This window comes from Myxocyprinus asiaticus, chromosome 7 (genome assembly GCF_019703515.2).
Source record: "Myxocyprinus asiaticus isolate MX2 ecotype Aquarium Trade chromosome 7, UBuf_Myxa_2, whole genome shotgun sequence".
Taxonomy (NCBI): domain Eukaryota; kingdom Metazoa; phylum Chordata; class Actinopteri; order Cypriniformes; family Catostomidae; genus Myxocyprinus; species Myxocyprinus asiaticus.
In genome coordinates this window covers 222399-235470 of record NC_059350.1, presented here as the reverse complement: position 1 = coordinate 235470, position 13072 = coordinate 222399, and the positions used below count along the sequence as shown (strand labels likewise).

The following is a 13072-nucleotide window of genomic DNA, read 5'->3' as shown; positions in this document are numbered from 1 at the left end:
TTGTTTTCTCACCTGAGGCTGTTTGTGGTTGATGCCATGTGTTTTATCACCCCGATAGATGTAGATGGCTCCCTGTCCATCATCATCCAGCGGAGCGCCAACAGCAACATCTGATAGGCCGTCTCCATTCAGGTCCTTTAGTGATGCCAAAGTTGCGGCGAATCGTCCTGTGTTTGACTCGCTCACATCCAGTGTCTTTACAGTGTTTGCGGGTTTCTTCTGTGAAACACAAAATGTGAATTTTTTGTTTGCTCTTTTCCATATAACGGGGTTCATACAAAATCAAATTCCAGGACTTTCAAGGTCTTCTCAAACACTACTATTTGGGTTTCAAAGTGGACTGGATCTGGTACACTGCTGCTGCAGAGCAGGTACGGAGACTTGCTACTGCTAGAACATAAACAGAGATACTGAGTTAAGCATGTGGGCATGCTGCTGCTGCTGCCCAATTAGATAAACACAAGACATGCTGCATCGAGCATGTATGAACATTCTGCTGCACAAATAGACATTACAAACAATCCTCCAACAAAACAGGGAAGCTGCACAAACACATAACACATAAACACGGAACACAAACCCCCCAACTGAGCAGATCTATTGCCAAGACTTGTGTACTGCTGCTGCTCCGAAGAGACATGTGCACCGAGTGTGTGCTAGCTATGTGTGCCTTGGCCTGCTTGGTCAAATGGCTTAAACGGCTAGTGACCTGACTCATGATGTGTACCTGGTCCAGGAAAGCCCAGAGATTATTTAACTAGTGACTTGCCATGTGTGGATTTATTTAATCTGATGACCTAAAATAGCAATGTGTGCCAGTTCCGGATAAGGCTTACCTTGATAAAGACCTGCTTCTATGTGTCATGGCCAACAGCAGACCTTACCGTGCAAGCTAATAGAAGAGAAAGCCCCAGCCACCACCTGAGCAAATAGCATTTTCAGAGAAAACTTTGCAGCACGCTGCAGTGAAACTGGCTTACTTGCAAACTGAGCAAATTTAAATATTACAAAAAGAGAGAAAGTGAGTTGATTGGCTAACAGATTATAAGTTCAAAGAACCTTTCAGCTTGCGCCAAGTAGAGTTTCATGACTTAACTTAGGTCATTAATTTTTTTAAATACCAGTTTTTACAAATTAAAATATTACTAAAATAATGTGCATCTTTAATTGCACATTGTCATATGAAAAAAAAAAAACTCTCACAAGCCATAAGAACACACTATGCAGTATTCATTCTTGGTTAATTTCAAGTCATGTCAAAATGAATGACTTTCAGTTCAGTAAACGAGTCAGTTTAATTCAGTAACTAATGGATTACTTATGGATTACTACTGAATTAACTACTGACTGATTCATATGTTTTTAATACTCTATAGTCAGTCTCAAGAGGGCCCGGGCTTGATGGGGCCCCGGAGTAGAGGGGAGGTCCACAGAAAGGCTATTCCATATTTTAGAGTGCATCTAAACATGTTCAGCAGGAGACACAGATTTAAACACGGAGTTAGCATGCAACCACAAAAACCGTCCAGGTATTGCACATTGATGGGATTACTATCTGCAACCCCCCCCCCCAAAACTGGAGGGGGGCCCGATGAACGCATTTTGTACCTGGCCCAAGAATTCCTACCTGCAGCCCAGCATTTTAAAACAGTTAACGGAAATGAAAGCCTTGAAAATTATTCTGTTCCTGTATTTTTTAATGGAACAGGTTCTGACTAAGAAGATGTTCTCAGTTCCCAAGATAGTCATAAACATCATAGAGCACATAAAAAGAGGTTAGAGAATAACAAGAATTTAGAATTTGAAAATGATTTTTTTTTTTTTTGTGGTTAATATGTTGTTTCTATTAGCACTTTTCTTGATTAAAAAAAAAAAAAAAAAAAAAAAGTCTATTTTCAAGGTTTTCCAGAACTTAAATTTACAAAAGCCAAATTCAAATATTACAAGCAACATGACCAAAGCCTAATGTGGCCTAGGGCTGCTCATTTCTGTTTCTCTGTGGTTAAATGAGCTTCCAACCTCCAGCCAATGTGCTGACATTGTCATAATATTCAAGAAACTGTTGAAGACATTTAACCAGACCACAAGCAAAAGGCACTACCTATTGAAAACTACTAGTCTGAAGATCCACTTCTGTCCAATAGCTTCTGTGCCAGTCTCAAAACTTGGCAGCCTGACACTGCAGATGTTGTTGCTCTTGTAGGACAAACTGCTGGTGATGTTCCACATTTGTAAGCAACTTTAGATAAATGTCTGCTAAATGAATACATGTAAATTATTTAAAAATAAATGAGAAAGAAAAGTGGTTCATATGACTCCTGTGCTCTATTCTAAGTCTTCTGAAGCCATGTGAAATTTTTGTGTGAGAAACAAACCGAAATGTATTCACTGACAATCTTCCCATCTAGTGAGATGTTAACCGCTGTGATCAGATCACTTGTTCACCTTTTGTGTTCCACTGAAGAAAGACAGTCATACGAGTTTGGAACAACATGAGGATGAGTGAATGAGGAGAGAACTTTCATTTTTGTGTGAACTATCCCTTTAAACCACTACACCACACAAGAGAGATTAATGAAGCTGTAAATACCTTGTCTGTTAAAGCGTAGACGTACAGCCTTCCTTCTGCTCGCGGCTGAGACTGATGAAATAATGGAGCTCCGACCAGAAGAAAATCTGAGTCTCCATCTGAATCAACATCCAACACGCTCAGAGACGCTCCAAAATATGAGCCAATCTGAACACAAACATCAGCACAATATGACATTACAATTTATCTACATTTATAGTATGAATAGCTTTAATGGCTTAATATTAACCTGTTCCCACTGCCCCCATTTTCTGAGCTCAGGCCATATTCAAAATTAATGGCGTAGGTCATCACATTTTTGTATTACAGTCACATATGTGGTCTGTTTTGACAGAAGACACTTGTAAGTCCAGATGTCAGAATTTATTGAAGTCATAAAGAAAAACAGTTATAAAAGCTCAAATTTATAGGAATTGATCTGAGAAATATTTTCATACTATATTTTTATGAAACTATAAATGACACTGGCCTTAAAAGGAACTAGAGACACAATGGAGCTCAAGCCACAAGTCTGATAATGTTTTATGAAACATTATTTCAGACCATGCCATGTGTTTTTTTAGATTTACAAAAGGAAATCTACTCAAATACACACAAAAATGAAGTCTAGTCACCCTGTTTTTTATCTGCTGCTTCATTCATGTGTTTCTCTGCAGTCTGTAAGCCATTCACACATGAGACACATTGATGTGTGTTTCTAATTATTATTCTTAGTCTATATTCTGCCCATTGACTAATCCTCTTATATGTCTGCCATCATAAAATACAAATATAGCCGCAAGCAGCGATGACGGGCTCATGCACCATGGGTTGATTTCCACCCGGTGGCTTTCGGAAAACAAAGCATGATTGACACATGCATTTGGTCGACTACACAAGTAAGACACCATGTCTTACCTTTTGCTCAGGCATAATGGTTAACAACTTTGTGTGTAGCAAATGTAATAAATATGTAATTATGGCAAGTGTTGGAATACTCTTGAACAGTCCCAAAAAAATACTGTTATTTTACTTGTGGCTATGATAATATAATTTAAGATATCAAGAAGCATTTCAGATAAAAATAACAGGACTATTTCAAAGTCTGGTGTAAGTGCCACACTTCCTGCCACCAGGTGGTAGCCCACAATAGCCACATCCATGTGGTCAGCCCTCATTACCAAACATACAGCTGAATTGTCATCATAATCACACAATGCATGCATAAGATATGAGACACTTCCTGTTTCCCAGTTTTTGCCATTAATTTATTGCCTTGCCATGGCAACACCGCTCAATATATCAGAAATCTGTTCACAAAATAGCATATTCAATGTTTTGGCATAATGCTGCCTAAATTTGGTGACAGACCCTAGGAGGAGTTTTTAAAAGTTCAGGGACTGCAATATTCAAATTGAAACGGCCGACTTCCTGTTGGGCGGAGCTAATGACTGTATTTATAAAAGTTGTTGAGCTTGATGAGAACAATATATATACCAATTTTGGTGACTGTAGGTGAAAATTGGGGTGCTACAGAGGCCCCACTTACATGCCCATGTTCAAGGTGGCACTACAGAGCCCCCCCAAATGACCCTCTACAACATTTGTCCAGGCCTAATGGTCGACAACTCTGATGTGTATGCAAAATTTCATGAGTTTTTAAGCAAGTTAAGTGCCCCCAAAGCAACCAAAACCTTAAATAATATTAATAATAATAATAATCCTTAGAACAATAGGGCCTTCATACTTTCAGTGCTTGGGCCCTAATAACAGAGGGTAACAGGTGCATACTATGGCGAAGGTTAGCATGCTAGCATTAGCTTAGTTCCATGTCAGCAGCATATAAACAATACAAATTAAACATAACATCCTGCATATATCTTACTTTCAATTTTCATCGGTGGTTATAACAGCTTCTTTTACTGATCTCAAGTGGATCCTGTTCATATCACACGTGATAGGAAAGCAGCCTGAATAGGTTCGCGATTCAGCCTGAATGCCTCAGAAAGCTTGCGCACACGCTGCTGAATCATTTGTGCGTGCTCTCACTTGCTCACAGAGTATTTTATAACACGGAAAATAAAGTTAACGCTGGTTGCAGTGGATCTACAATCAATGGAAACCAAACCTGCAAATGCGTCCTATCATTTGCCAGTGATGAAGAAGGTCTTTCTAAAAATTCAACACGCTTACAGCTTGTAAACGACTTCTGCAGGTAAATATATTTTTCAACCAAAAGAGTATCAAAATACGTATTAGCCTACACGAAAACACCTAAAAAATACCATGGTATTACCATATTTTTTGGACATGTACCATTACCTGGATGCACTATGTTAATACAATGGTAGGCTATATGCATATGGTAATCATATTGCGAAGTACCATGGTATTTTTTTAAACACACACACACACACACACACACACACACACACACACACACACACACAGATAAAACAAAGGCTGAGTCTGAGACAGCTGACCTTTCCCACTGTGTGATCTCTGCAGCCATCTACTGGATATAATTGTCATTTCATTAAATTTTTATGTCTTTTTTCCAGCAGATGGCATCAATCTGCCCCAATTCATGACACATTTTAATATATTCTTCATGAATGTACTTGAGAAATGTATATCTTTACTGAAAATGTTCTAATAAAATGTTCTTATTTTATATGAAAAGGTAAAAATACATAAATAAGGGTGTTTTCACACTTGGGTCCTCTTTAAAAGAACCAAACTCAGACCCCTTTAAGTTGACCAAAAAGTGAACCAAAGAGACCAAAGAGTGAAAATGAACCCAGTTCTCTTTGCATTCACACTATTTGTGACCTTGAAAGTGGGCTCAGATCTCTTTTTGGTCCACTTGACCCGTTACGGGGTCTATTTTGAATACCATGTTTTTTTTGTGGAACCCAGACCATTTTTTAAAAGACAAAACTGATGATTATTATTATTATGACTGTATTCAATTTTAAGTGTACAATTAGCTCTACATATTAACTTATGAGATTATTAAACACTTTTAATACCCTTAAAATTAATAATTAGCATAAGTACAGGTGTCTTTGTTCAATAAAACATATTTTATTGATCTTCTGCATCAAAAAAGCACTGTATTACTTCGTGTAAATATATAATGTGTTTTATAAAGAAGGAAAAGCAATGCATTAAACTGAATACATTGTATTTTTATATTAATAATACTGTATTTAGAGGCAAAATTCAAGAAATTCAATTATGGATTATCGACTGATCATTGTTTTATCTATTGACAGTGTTGGGCAACATCCATTCATTGAAAACAATAGTAATGTATTCATAACATATTCTAATGCGGTCCGGTTAAAGATTAAGATTGTCATCTCCATAGAAAAATAATCGTCGATTCTCTTCTCTGCGCGTCATCATTAATGGTGTACGGTAACCTGTCAGGGTCAAACATGTTTGGCATTACGCAAAAGGGAAATTCAAGTGAGCCCGGAGCGCTTTGTGTTCACAATTCACGTTACTAGTGAACCGAACCACAGGCTGCAAACGACCCGTACCCAGACCATCTTCCGAGGTTGCGTTCCACTTCACTTTTAACATCCACTCACTAACTCCCCTAAGCACTTCCCTTCAGGGGAATCCCCGCCACCATTTTGGAAGTCCGTTCTACGACATTCTGTGAGCGAGGGAAGTTTCTGTTGACAGACCCTCAACCTCTCGATTTTGACCGAGGGAGCGAGCCTACTCTGATGTACACTTCAGACAGCTCCATATCCCACAATGCAACTTGATTGTGATGTGACAGCAGATTGCACTTCATAAACCCCACCCCCACACAACTCTAATGTATGATGGAAGTGAAGTTAGGTCAGTTAAGCAGTTTAGAAAAGTTATATTGAGATTTAACAGCATAATACTTGTAGCTACATTAAACTGTTTATCACACAGTTATAGCCTATGTATTCACTGTTATGTTAACATTTTCATTTGTGTAAATCTTGATTAATCCTTTCTAACAATTCACTCTAATGAAAAAAAAAAAATTAAACATATGAGATTTATACACACGGCTCTAAAATCAATCACCGAAAACATTGTTTTCTCAGGTGCAAAAATCATGAAATAATTCCACAAATTGACAACAGCCTTCCACATGCTCCAAATGATCCAGAGTTAAGAGTGTTCCAGTTCAACCCACTGCACAGGTTCTGCCAGCAGTGACGTACATCTGAGTCCATGAGACGGAGTGAAGTTTGCGAGGGAAGGGGATACAAATCTGAAATGGAACGCAGCCCGAGATGTTTTCGGTTCAGTTCACTTTAAATGCAGGGGCGTAGCAGTCATTTTAAAAGTGGGAGGGGGGGCACGGCTGTTAGAAGGCGGCTAACACAGACCCAACACTTACAGTGCAGAATTAAAATATTACACTATATATTAATATATAAGTATTATATTAATATATACATATTATTTACTTTTAATATTTGTAGTATTTTAAAGATTTAAGTATTGCAAAATAATTGCAAAATTAGCTGCAAAAATAAAGGGCATCTTGTGGCACTTGCTTCTGTTTCACGCATGACAGTAAAAGATTGAGCACCAGCTGGTCCTGAATAAATTATTTAATCAATTACAATAATGGCAATTGTGCATGTGCACAATTTTATTTTTTACTCTGTGCTTGTGCATTGTGGGATTTTAAAGTATCCAAGTGGCTCCAGTGTTCACCAAAACTCGTTCAGATCCATTTAATGATTCAGTGACCATTTCTGGTGATGCCAGAAGGTGGTGACAAATGAGTGTCTTGTGTGAAAAGAGTTAGTCACTGAATCAATGATCAAAAGGACATTTTAATCCTTTAAAATTTGTACATCTACAGATCTTCAAAGAGACTTAGTAGAGGTTTTAATCATTATAAGAACACAGCAGATCTATCTTTTTTCCTACAGTTTGTCGACTGCACACCAACATAGACGTAAAAAACAGGAGCCAATATTAAAAATAGCTTTACATTGGGGTCTGGGTATCTCAGTGAGTATTGACGCTGACTATCACACCTGGAGTCACGAGTTCGAATCCAGGGCGCTCTGAGTGACTCCTGCCAGGTCTCCTAAGCAACTAAATTGGCCCGGTTGCTAGGGAGGATAGAGTCACATGGGGTAACCTCCACATGGTTGCTATAATGTGGTTCTCGCTCTCAGTGGGGCACGTGGTGAGTTGTGCGTGGATGCCACGGAGAATAGCGTGACGCCTCCACACGTGCTACGTCTCCACGGTAACGCGCTCAACAAGCCACGTGATAAGATGCGCGGATTGACGGTCTCAGACGCGGAGGCAACTGAGATTCGTCTTCCGCCACCCGGATTGAGGCGAGTCACTACGCCACCACGAGGACTTAGAGCGCATTGGGAATTGGCATCCAAGTTTTTTTTTTAAAGCTTTACATATTTAACACAGATCTAGTAATCGGTTTAAATTGGCAAAAACAACCAATCAAACTTTTATCTCACAAACATAATGTAAAAATAACTTAATGAAGACTCATGCGCTGATATAAACTCCACTTATAATGTGTTTAAAAGAAGAATTGTCCTTTTTTCTGTACTGCATTTCACGTAATGCTGCCAATCAAGAATGATATGCCGATAAATAACTCTCATTTGTGTGTTCCTCATCTCTAGATTATTCATTTAGATCAACATCAATGCCGATAAAAACATGGATAAATGAACAGAGCTGCATTGATTAGACTGTCTGACTGATGGCCTATAGGGTTGTTTTGGCTCATGAAACTCACCTGTGATTGGCTGGATGGTCGCTCAATCAGCCCAAAGTAACAAAATGCAAAGAATACTGTATACAAATCCACCATTTGGGCTCGTTATAGATTTAGCTTAGAAAAGTGCAGGGGACAAAAATCACCTTTTTAAAACGTGTGGGGGCCATGTCCCCCATGGCTGCTACGCCCTTGTTTAAAGGGGTCTGAAAACGTTTGGAATGTTCACATAAAAATCCTGCAAACCGCGCTCAGACCCCTGAAACAGACCAAGCGTGAAAACGCCCTAAAGGTCTAAATACAATAATCCCCCAAAATGCACAATTTTTATGTGAAGTTAGTGTTAAATTTTTTTTCATTTATTACATTTTTTCTAAAAGAAATGCATGATGTGTGGGTTAAAAGAGTATCTTGACTGTAGTTGAACCACTTCAAGATATGAGAAGCTTGAGAAAGTGTCCGAATAGTTTTTGAGGTATTGTATGTACTGTTTTTTGTCATTTAAAGGTTTCACTGTACAGTATATACTGTATGACGTGTGTGTGACGTGTGTGTGTGTGTGTTTGAGAGACGTTTCTTCAACAGAACTGACCTGTTCTCCTGTCATGTTCCTCGTCACTCTCCATATATTTTCACTCTTACTGAAGAGGGTCACGTAACCCTTGTGTTCAGCCCGCGGGGCGCCGGAGAACAGCAGAGAGACGTTTCCTCTCCGTCCAATCACAGCAGAGTAACCTGAACGACATCACCGTCATTTAAAAAGCTCTTGATAAACTCAGCACAGACAAACATGAATAAACATACCCATGTATGAATCTTTTCTGACAGCTGGATCTGTAATCTCGATCTCTCTGAATCCAGATCCTGATCCAGTCACTTCATACAGAGCTCCACGCCAGTCATTAGATCCAACCGCACCCACGATCACAGAGTCCTGACACAAACACATCGGCACAGCAGCAATACATAAGAAAGAAAAGCCAATCTCATATTTTAAAAATGCTAAAGCTATCTCTTACCTTGTGGTAAACAACACTGAATCCGCTTTGAGAGAGTTCCTTCTGTCGACTAGTGCTGTCAGCGTCCTGTGAACCTGAGACACAGAACGACTTTTACAATCTTTGTTAGGTGATTTAATAAAATAAAAAAACTCACATTCAGTTTTCTTTACCTTCAATGCTGTAGATCTTGTTTTGCAGGTTGTCGAGAAGCCCTTTGAGACCAGCATACTCATGAATGTGGAATGTGTTGTCCTTTTTTGGTTCTGAAGCAAGCGTTGTCAGTTTCTTTAGATCCAGATTCCCCACCTGACAAACACAAGGCATCAACACATCAGCTTGTGCAAAAAATCTTCACAAATGTCTTTCTCTCTCTCTCTCCATTCTCTTTCTGTTGTATCGCAGTTCCAGCTCGTACTTTTGCGCTTTTCTGAGCAATTCTGGAACTCTGTGCCATGACGTCACTTCTCATGTTACTTCAGTCCTACAATGAATTGTTGTTCATATGTAAGTGACGTTTGATGAAACATTCAGCTGAATAAATTAATGAAAACTGCCAATGATTTTACTGATTGTGACTCTCAACATTCAGCTGAGACACCAGAAGGGTTTGAACATCCAAACAAACTCACCCCAATTATGTAGCGGAGGATGTTTTGGTCATCACACATTTTGAGGACATTGATGTTATCTTTATCAGAGGGGTCTCCATCTGTGATGATCACCAGGACTTTTTTAGCTTTGAGGTTCACTCCAGAGGACACTTTATTCAAGAGATTGTTCCTGGAGAACATTTAAATCACAAACACGATGACAGAAATAAATCTTCAGCTCACTGACTCCAGTCTGAACGTCTCAAGACATCAACAGCAGATGAAGTTATGCAGCAACACATTCATCATTTCTATGCTGATGTTTTATTGACTTCTAGAAGTCTTACTTCAGCAACAATGTGATTAACAGTCCAGAATAACGTGCAGAAGTGTAGAACTTCTCTGATGTTTATTTATAATTCTCTGTGCTCTCACTCCTGAATCAGAAAACATATCATTTCATACATTCATAATCATGAAGGTTTCACTCACAAAACAAACTGGATTGCATGGTGTGTGTTGGTGAGGGCACTCATGTGTGGCTCTTTATTGAGTTTCTCTTCAGCCGAGCCGTTCTGATAGTCATTGAAGTCGAAAACTGTTCTCGTGGATGAAGAAAACTGGACAGCAGCGAACTGACCACACAAGAACACAACTGACTACTGTAACGTTACACATTCATAAATCTAACACAGAAAAGCATGGATTATTTTACCTTTATGGAGGAGTTTGACAGTTTTGTCATGATATGTTTAATGAAATCTTTGTTCATTTCAAACTCTTGTGATTTCATACTGCGAGATCCGTCGAACAGAAACACCAGATTAACATCTCTCTTCGTACATTCTGCAGAAAAATCACAAAACACAGAAGAAATCAATTTCTTTGATGTATTAACCACGCAATCAAACACTCTTCATCGAACATCTATAAAAACAATATGGAATGGTGGATGGTGTAGTGGGCAAAAGCACAGAACTGGTAAGCAGAAGGTTGCCGGTTCGACCCCCACAGACACCACCATTGCATGCATACTACATGTAAATGTAAAATATTTGATTAAAATATCAGTGCAAAAAGTAATTAACAAACTAACACATATGAAAACATTTACATTATATAAGCATAAAATTGTTCAATTAAAACATTTTAATTCACCAGTTAATGAACATAAAGAGATAATGTGCCTTATTGACATTAGCGCCATCTTTAATTTTTGATAGGAATGACAACAGTTGGACAGTTGATCAGCTGTGTGTCCCAAATCACGTTCCGTCACAGTATGTACTGTAATTAATGAAGAACGCACTTCTCGACCAGTAATAAAGTACATTCTTTAGGTATGCATGCGAGTAGTATGAACAGATTCCAGATATACTTCATGAGTATTGACCTATGACCCCAGTACATGACGTAATAACAAAAACTGTGAAAATAATCTGCACTGGTTTTGTTAAACAAGCCCCATTAAAGCACAAGAAACAACTTTTCTATGTAGCACGTACAGTTGAGAAAAGCCGTCCGACTCATGGTTCACTGCCGTTCTTTTAAATCCAAAGTTTTGAACAAGATGTCTCCTCAGATCCCCAGGGATTATGGGAGCGGAAAGTGTCCAGTCGATCCGCACTTCAAAGTCTTGCTGGAATAGTAGGTCATCTGGATATTTCTGGCTTACAGCTGCATGAATACTGTGGATTCGGACATTCTACTCCATTGGCATAATGTTTTCAGCATAATACATAGTAGGGTAGTATGAATATTCGGATGCAGCTAAAGTTTTTTAAGTGTTTCAGATTGTTCTAGACAAAACATTGAAAAAAAAAAAAATCATTACAAGAAATTGCAGTTGACAAAAACTTCCAAAAACCATGAGTTGTAGAAAATGAGATGTGATCTAAGAGATTTTAAGAGATTTATACTGTACACGCCATTGAAGAGTAGTCTAACTCTCACAGCCTCGTTTTCATTCACATCAAAAATCAAACATGGCGCTCCTGTGAATAAGGTCTATATTTTGGCCAGCAGGGCGAGTGCAACTCTATTACAAATGTTTACAACCTCAGCGTTAGTTCATGTGTAACTCTCAGAAATCCACACAATTCACACATCATCTGAAACATGCTTCAGGACTATACATTTTATGACGTTTCTAACCTTGTAAAGCTGCAGTAAAGTTGGAGACAGCCTGTAAGCTGCTGTTGAACTGATAACAGATGCCGCTGAGATACGAGTTCCCATCACATTCACGAGGAAGGTACGGACTGCAACTCTGACAAACACGCACACAAAATCAGTACAATCAGATCACAAACTGTCTGAAAGGAAGACATCAGAGCTGTAAATGCTTTATTATGAACTTTAGATATTTCTTTAATTTAAGGGTAAGAGTTTGGGCGAGGCTCTTTTTCTAAAATACTGTATCTCAAACCAATTAAATGTATAATTAAAGCTTTATTTATCACAGTACTGTCTGCTTTAACAATTAGGGTGCCTACACACTAGAGTAAACGCTGTGTCAGAGAATGTTGCAAATGCATTGATTTCAAAGGGGGTGGTGCATCGGAAGGACAAACAGGTAAAACGCAAGGGTTTCCGATAGTGAAGCTTCGTCTTTAGACCAAAAGTTGAGAACATTTAATCTTTTGCTGCTGCACACTCTGCTGTAGCCATCCGTTGACCAATAAGAATCTCGGAGAGGCGGGATTAGCTGCGCTGTGAAATCAAATAAACATGGCGGAGAAACTCAAAAATACAGTGCATTCCTTCCCTGTCCTCTATTATCATTCTCTGTGAAGCTAAAAATATAGCATTGTGGAGATAATAATAATAAGTTTATTTTATATAGCACCTTTCTTCAAACTCAAGGTCGCTTTACAAGTAGCAAGCAAATAAAATATAAAAATAAAATAAGAAGAAGAGCAGATCAATTAAGAGTCAGAATGACATAGGGCAAAGAGATATGTTTTGAGGTGGGTTTTGAAATCATGTATGGTGTTGAGGTCACAGAGAGAGTGTGGGATAGAGTTCCATAATGTTGAAGCAGTAGTGCTAAAAGCCCCGTCACCAAGTGATGTTAGCTTATAATGTGAGATGAGTAGTAAACCGGACTCAGAAGACTTGAGTGAGCGAGAAGGTGTGCAGGGAT

The 13072-nt window shown here is 38.6% G+C and overlaps 1 long non-coding RNA gene and 1 pseudogene across 1 annotated transcript; both read right to left on the bottom strand.

The window, feature by feature from the left end:
• Positions 1 to 11600, bottom strand: part of LOC127443597 (integrin alpha-M-like) — a 31331-nt pseudogene extending 19731 nt beyond the window's left edge.
• On the bottom strand, positions 1856 to 2583 carry LOC127443601 (uncharacterized). Its single transcript, XR_007897678.1, has 2 exons — positions 2376 to 2583; positions 1856 to 2253 (listed from the first exon to the last, which is right to left on the bottom strand). It is a non-coding gene; the product is annotated as an uncharacterized LOC127443601 (long non-coding RNA).
• Positions 11601 to 13072: the final 1472 nt, after the last annotated feature.